The sequence below is a fragment of the Rhinopithecus bieti genome, unplaced genomic scaffold (assembly GCF_001698545.2).
Source record: "Rhinopithecus bieti isolate Rb0 unplaced genomic scaffold, ASM169854v2 scaffold_35856, whole genome shotgun sequence".
NCBI lineage: Eukaryota > Metazoa > Chordata > Mammalia > Primates > Cercopithecidae > Rhinopithecus > Rhinopithecus bieti.
This window is the reverse complement of record NW_016815820.1, coordinates 1,137,061-1,143,782: the sequence shown is the minus strand read 5'-3', so window position 1 is coordinate 1,143,782 and position 6,722 is coordinate 1,137,061.

Here is a 6,722-nt window from a genome sequence, read left to right as displayed (position 1 = left end):
GGAAGATTGCTTGAGCCCAGGAGTTTGAGACAGGGCTGAGCAACATGGTGAAACCCTATCTCTACCAAAAATATATATATACCCATATATATTTTATATATTATATATTAAATATATATGTTTTATACACACATATATATATTAGCTGGGCATGGTGGCATGTGCCTGTAGTCACAGCTACTTGGTAGGCTGATGTGGAAGGATCATTTGAGCCTGTAGGGGCAGAGGTTGCAGTGGGCCGAGGTTGTGTCACTGCATTCCAGCCTGGGTAACAGAGCGAGACCCTGTTTCAAAAAAAAAAAAAAGAAGAAGAAGAAGAAGAAATAAAATAAAATAAAACTTCTGTCTTTTCCATATTGACTCCTAGGAAGTCTTTTTTTTCTTTCTTTCTTTTTTTTTAAGATAGAGTTTTGCTCTTGTTGCCCAGGCTAGAGTGCGATGGCGCAGTCTTGGCTCACTATAACCTCTGCCTCCCAGGTTCAAGCGATTCTCCTGCCTCAGCCTCCCACATAGCTGGGATTACAGGTGTACACCACCGTGCCCAGCTAATTTTGTAGATTCCTAGGAGGTCTTTATATTATGAATGCTAACCCTTTATCTGTTGTGTATGCTGTCACCATTGCCACCCAGGCTGCTCCTTGTCTCTTAACTTTATTCGTAATGTCATTTTCATAGCAGAGGGCTTTTGAGGGGTAATGTAATAAAAATCGGCCAATCTTTTTGGAGTGTGTCTCTTGTCTAAGAAATGCTTTCCTACCCTTAGGTCTCCTACATTTTCTCCTAATTATTTTAAAGTTTTGTTTTTCACTTTTAGGTCTTTAATCCATCTGGAATTCATATTTATGGATGGCGTGAAGATTTTTCATAGGAAAAGCCAATTGTCACAACACGTTTTATTGAAGCCTATTTTCTCTCACTGAGTTGCAGTGCTGCCACTATCATAAATCACATTCCCACATATACTTGGATCCGTTTCTGGGCACTCTATTCTATTGATCCCTTTGTCTAGCCCGACACCAATACCACATTGTTTTAATTATTATTGCTTTCAAAAAAGTCTTGGTATTTGTTAGGGCCAGGTCTGTTTCCTTATTCTTTTTCAGAATTGTCTACTTTTTTCTTGGGTCTTTGCTCTTCTCTATGAATTTTAGAATCAGTTTGCCTAGCTCTGTGAAAAATCCTGTTGGGGTATTTATTGGACCTGCAATCAATCAACAGATTAATGTGGAGAAAACCGGCTTCATAACATTGAGGCGTCTCATCCCTAACCTAATACTTCTCTATGGCTCTCCATTTATTACTATTGTAGCCTATGTTTTACTTCATAAATATCTTGCGATGTATTTTATAATTTTTTCTGGGTTCTGTACAATTTTAATTTTATTGTGAATGATTTCTTTTTGAAAAGATACTATGATTTCTAATAAATTATTGCTAGTGCATAGAAACACTGCTGAATTTTATATGTTTTTTTGTATTTGGATGTTGACCTTTGTCCAGCATGACTTCACTTAATCACTCTAATAATATGCCCGTAGAATCTCTTGATTTTCTATATAAATAATCATTCAGTCTACAGAAGATGTCAGAGACTTTTGCCTCTTATTTTCCTAATCCTTCTTTTTTTAAACTTTTTTTTTGAGATGGAGTCTCGCTCTGTCACCGAGGCTGGAGTGCAATAGCATGCTCTCAGCTCACTGCAACCTCCGCCTCCCGGGTTCAATAGACTTTCCTGCCTCAGCCTCCTGATTACCTGGGATTACAGGCGCCCACCACCACGTCCGACTAATTATTTTTAGAAGAGACGGGGTTTCCACCGTGTTGGCCAGGCTGGTCTGGAACTCCTGATCTTGGGATCTGCCCACCTCGGCCTCCCAAAGTGCTGGGATTACACGCGTGAGCCACGGTGCCTGGCCTTATTTTCCCAATCCTTCTATCAGTGAATGGTGACTTCTAAATCTGACTTTAGATTTGGGCTTGGGCTTTGCCTATGGGCTGGCCCTGGGCAGCTATTACCTTGCACTGTCAGTTATAAATAAATAAAACACCCTTACTTTCTCCAGAGCTTTACAGTTAGCAAAGCACTTTCGCTTCCATTATCTCATTGATCCTTCTTACCCCCGCTTGATGGAATGGGAGCCTCTGGGTGGAAACGGCCCAGGGCTCCGTGTCCAGAGATCCAGCTGTGCAGGCATAGTGCCGAGGCACCTCGGACAGTCCCTCCTCTTCTCTCTTTCTTCTGTAAGCTAACGTTTGGCCGGGAATGGTCCCTGGCATTCCAACTCATGTGTGATGGATTTGGGCAGTCAGAGGCTCACGGAACCCTTTGAGGGCTGAAATTCACCGATAAAAAGGCGGGAGATTCTGGGTACATTTAGGTCTCCAGGCTGGTATCCCAAAATGTCTGGGGGGATATAGAAATGTCCTTGGAAGTCGGAGGCTTGATACAGATGGTGGGATGGGTGGAGGTGGGACCGGGAAGAGATCGTTATGTCCAGCCCCTTGCCTCCGTGCGGGTTCTTGTCCCCCTATAGATTAGAGCGTCTTCTGGATCAGGAAGGGGAGGACGAGATGGAGCTCGTGGCCTTGGGTTCCCTCCTGCGTCGCCCCCTGTAACTGCGGCGCCCCGCACGCACTGCTGACGCGCATCCCCAGCCCTGGTGGTGCGCTCCGCAGGCATCCCGCCCCCGACTCCCGCTCCGCCCCAATATCGCGCAGGCGCAAGACTGGGCAGGCGCCAGCGAACGCGCCCTCTCGTGGCTGACTGGCCGGGTCGCAGTCTTTGTTGTTGCGCTGGAGGCGGTGAACGGGACGGGGGAGAAAGATGTGGGTGGAGTCTGGGAGGCAGATGCGAGAATCAGATCACAATGACGAGAAGCCCTTTCCTTTGTCCCTCACGGCAACGTATAGATGCAGATAAAGAAAACACGGCCTCAGACCTCAAGAGATTTAGAGACAGGTGCACAGAGACTGAAGCTGAATGAGACACACTGGATAGCATTCATTCATTCATTCGTTCATTCAGCAAATATTCACTGGGATGGGGAGATACAGGGACAAAGGACCAGAGGGCTTACATTTAGGCACTGGTGGGCAGAGACGGGGCAGAGAGCTGGAGAGACGGATGCGGATGTCAAAAAGGCGAGGACAGAGAAGCGACTAGCTCAGGGGGCAGGGCTGGGCCGCAGGAGTGAGGCAGAGGCCGGGGAAGTCCCGGTGGAGCCTGTGGCATGGCACGGGCACCAGCTGTGCGAGGCGGGGTGTGAGCCCCGACCCCTCCAGCTCCCCCGACCGACGCCCCAACTGGGGAGGACAAAATGGAGAGCTAAAGATAGATAATATGAGCACCAGAAGGGACCCCAGTTGCAATGAACTGAAGCAATCAGATCAGCGTAAACCATGTATTTATCATTCTACTACTACCAAAAAAGATCGGACTGGCCAGAGTTTGGAGGATGCTAGGGAATCAGCTCTTTATTCTGAAACTGTTTAATACAGGTAGAGTCCAGCGTTTCTCTTGTCTTTCTTATACGAACTTTCCCACTCAGTAACCAAATCTCAAGGGGCAGTTTCTGTCTATAGTTATTCCAGCTAATAAAGGAAGACATGATCAGAGTGATTAAATTTGAATATCACTATTCTGCACACACACACAAAATAAAAAGCTAATGGCGGAGGCACTGACACTGCCAAGACCACAGAAACACATGATGTACCTTCAAATGGAAGAACACTATCACCACCTATAAAGTGGTCTCAACGAAGGAAATTGAACGCAAACCTTATGAGGCCTCTAGATCCAACTACGATTTACAGGAGATAACAATGTACAGGAAATACAACGTACAGGAAGTATGGAGGTAGGAGGAACATGTTAAAGATCACCATAGAGATGCAATAAGCAAAATCCAGAGGGCAAAAAACTACAGAAGAAATTATCTGGCTCCTTCAAGGAAAGAGAGAGAGGAGGGAGGGAAGGAAGGAAGGTAGGAAGGAAGGAAGTAGGAGGAAGTAGGGAAGGAAGGAAGAAAGGAAGGAAGGAAGGAGGAAAGAGGGAGGGAAGGAAGAAAGGAGGGAGAGGGAAGGAAAGGAAGGAAGGAAAGAAGGAAAGAAGGAAGGAAGGAAGGAAGGAAGGAAGGAAGGAAGGAAGGAAGGAAGGAAGGAACGAACGAAGAAAAAGAGAGAGAAAGATGTATGGGAACCTACAGATTTGAAGAAATTTAAAAGAGCCGTGGCTGGGCACAGTGGCTCACGCCCATAATCTCAGCACTTTGTGAGGCCCAGGTGGGTGGATCACTTGAGGTCAGGAGTTTGAGACTAGCTTGCCCAACATGGTGAAACTCCGTCTCTACTAAAAATAAAAAAATTAGCTGGGTGTGGTAGCGCGTGCCTGTAATCCCAGCTACTTGGGAGGCCGAGGCAGGCGAATTGCTTGAACCTGGGAGGCGGCGGTGGCAGTGAGCCGAGATCATGGCACTGCACTCCAGCCTGGGTGACAGAGAGAGACTCTGTCTCAACAAAAAAAAGAAAGAGAGCCCTATCAATCATCAATCAGTTGCAATGTGTGTACCTTCTTTGTACCCTGATTCAAATAAATACACTGTAAAATATATATATATTTATGAGGAATTGGAAATTTGAACACTAGAAGTTTGATATTAAGGAATTTTATCGATGATGTTAATAGCTGAACATGTTATGTAATTATGTTAAAAAGAGTGATTATCATTTAAAGATACACACTGAAATATTGATGGATGAAATTAATCAGGAGGGGTGTAGATGAAACTAGATTGGCCCTGAGTTGATAATTGTTGAAGCATGGTGACAGATACATGGGGGCTTATGATAGTATGCTGTAAATTTTTCAAACTAAGAAGTTTAAAGACCCTGTGACCTCCTTTCCCACAACTAGACCCAACAGACAGAAGGTGCTGTGTGTGTTACAAGCAGCAGGCTGCAATCCAGACAGCTCTGAGTGGGAAGGTCCTCTGATGGCTGAGGGGTCTGAGGAGGGTTTCTGAGGACTTTCTGGCTTGTGGGACAGTCCCTGGCTTCCCTGAATTGGGCAAGGAAGATCTGACGGGGAAGTGGCTGCAGCTTTTCATTAAGGAAGGCTGGCCTCCATGGGCCTGGTGACACTGGGGCCAGGCACTGCTACCTTAAGACAGCTGAGTGGGTGGCTCCAAAATAGTCAGGGGACAGTGGGGGGCGGGGAGTCACATGGAGAGGCTCAGGGGTGAGGCTGGGCAGGTGCCCGGGCGCTGGCACTTCTGCTTGCTCCCCCAGAGCCCTCAGACTCTCCCTCTGCATCCAGAACCTTTCTTCCTCCCTCCCTCTGTCTCAGAAAACAGAGAGATGGCCAGGTGATGCTGGGACAAATACCACTTCGCCTGAGGGCACACTGACTCTGGAATTTGGTGACTCTCCAGGGATGAGCAGGTCCGTCGGGTGGAGAGAGAGAGAGAGGAAGGGACAAGGACTGAGTAACCTTTCTACCAGTCACCCCATCTGCAGGCCAACACCTGTGCCCTTAGGCTGGACCCAAGCGATCCTTGCCTGCAGTATTTTGTGGTCATCCTGCGGCCCTGGAGGAGCGCTCACACAGGCACCAAGGATTTGGGAACCCTGGCAGCCATAGGTCCCTGCTCCCTTCTCAGGGCACCTGGGGAGAGTGCCCCTGTGCCTGCCCTAAGTGGGAGACCTGGGGAGAGGACACCCTGCCCCATCACCCCTGAACTGAGATCCTTTGGCAGAGGCAGGAAGGAAGAGCAAGCAGGGCCAGGCAAGTACATTGGCAGTTGTCATTGACTGAGTCAGGCACTGGGCTAAGCCATCTGCCTGCATTCTACTCATCAGCAATGTGGCCTTGGGGAAAGTATACACCCCTGTGCCTCAGTTTTATCATCTGTTAAATGGGCACAGTAATAATACCTGCCTCATGGAACTGCTGAGGGGGTGGAATGAGGTAATATAGGTAGATATATGTAAGACTCTCAGCACCGTAGCTGGCAGGGCTAGCTGGTATTACCCACTGGCAGGTGACCTCCACGTGGGCACAGGTTTGCCTATCTCTGCAACTTCAATGTCTGATACATAGCAGGTGTTCCATAAATATGCACTGCATTCATTACTTTGTGGAGTCCTCACAATGATGCCAAGAGGCAAGCACTATTCTTGCCAGTTTATAGTTGTGGAAATGGGCTAGAGGGCAAATGGCACACTCAAGGCTGCATCCCCAGCAAGGTGGGACTCGTGCCCACCTCCAGGCTTCCAAGTCTGTGCACTGAGCCCTGACTCCATGGGCCAGAGAAAGCGCCTCCTCCGCTCAGCTGTCTCTACCTGGCTGGTCCTGTCTCGGGTTTGCTAGACTTCCAACTGAAGTACTTGGACTGGGGATAAAGGCTGGGTGGATGGCACCTACATTTGCTGTTAAGGAAGCTGCCACCAGCCGGCTATACCTACCAGTTTCCAGGCCCTGTGCCAGGCCCAAGGATACAAACATGACAAGATCCTAGTCTTCGAGGAGCTTGGAGCAGTGTTGTGTGGTGAGGTTGTGCCCAGGAAAGCACGCAGGGGCTAAGGGGACACCCAGCTTGGCCTAGCAGAGGAAGGGAGGTCAGAAAGGCTTCAGAGAGGAGAGGACATCTATGCAGAGTCTGGAAAGGTGACTGGAAGGTTGCTGCTTGAATCAAGATGGGAAGGGAACTGCAGGCAGAGGG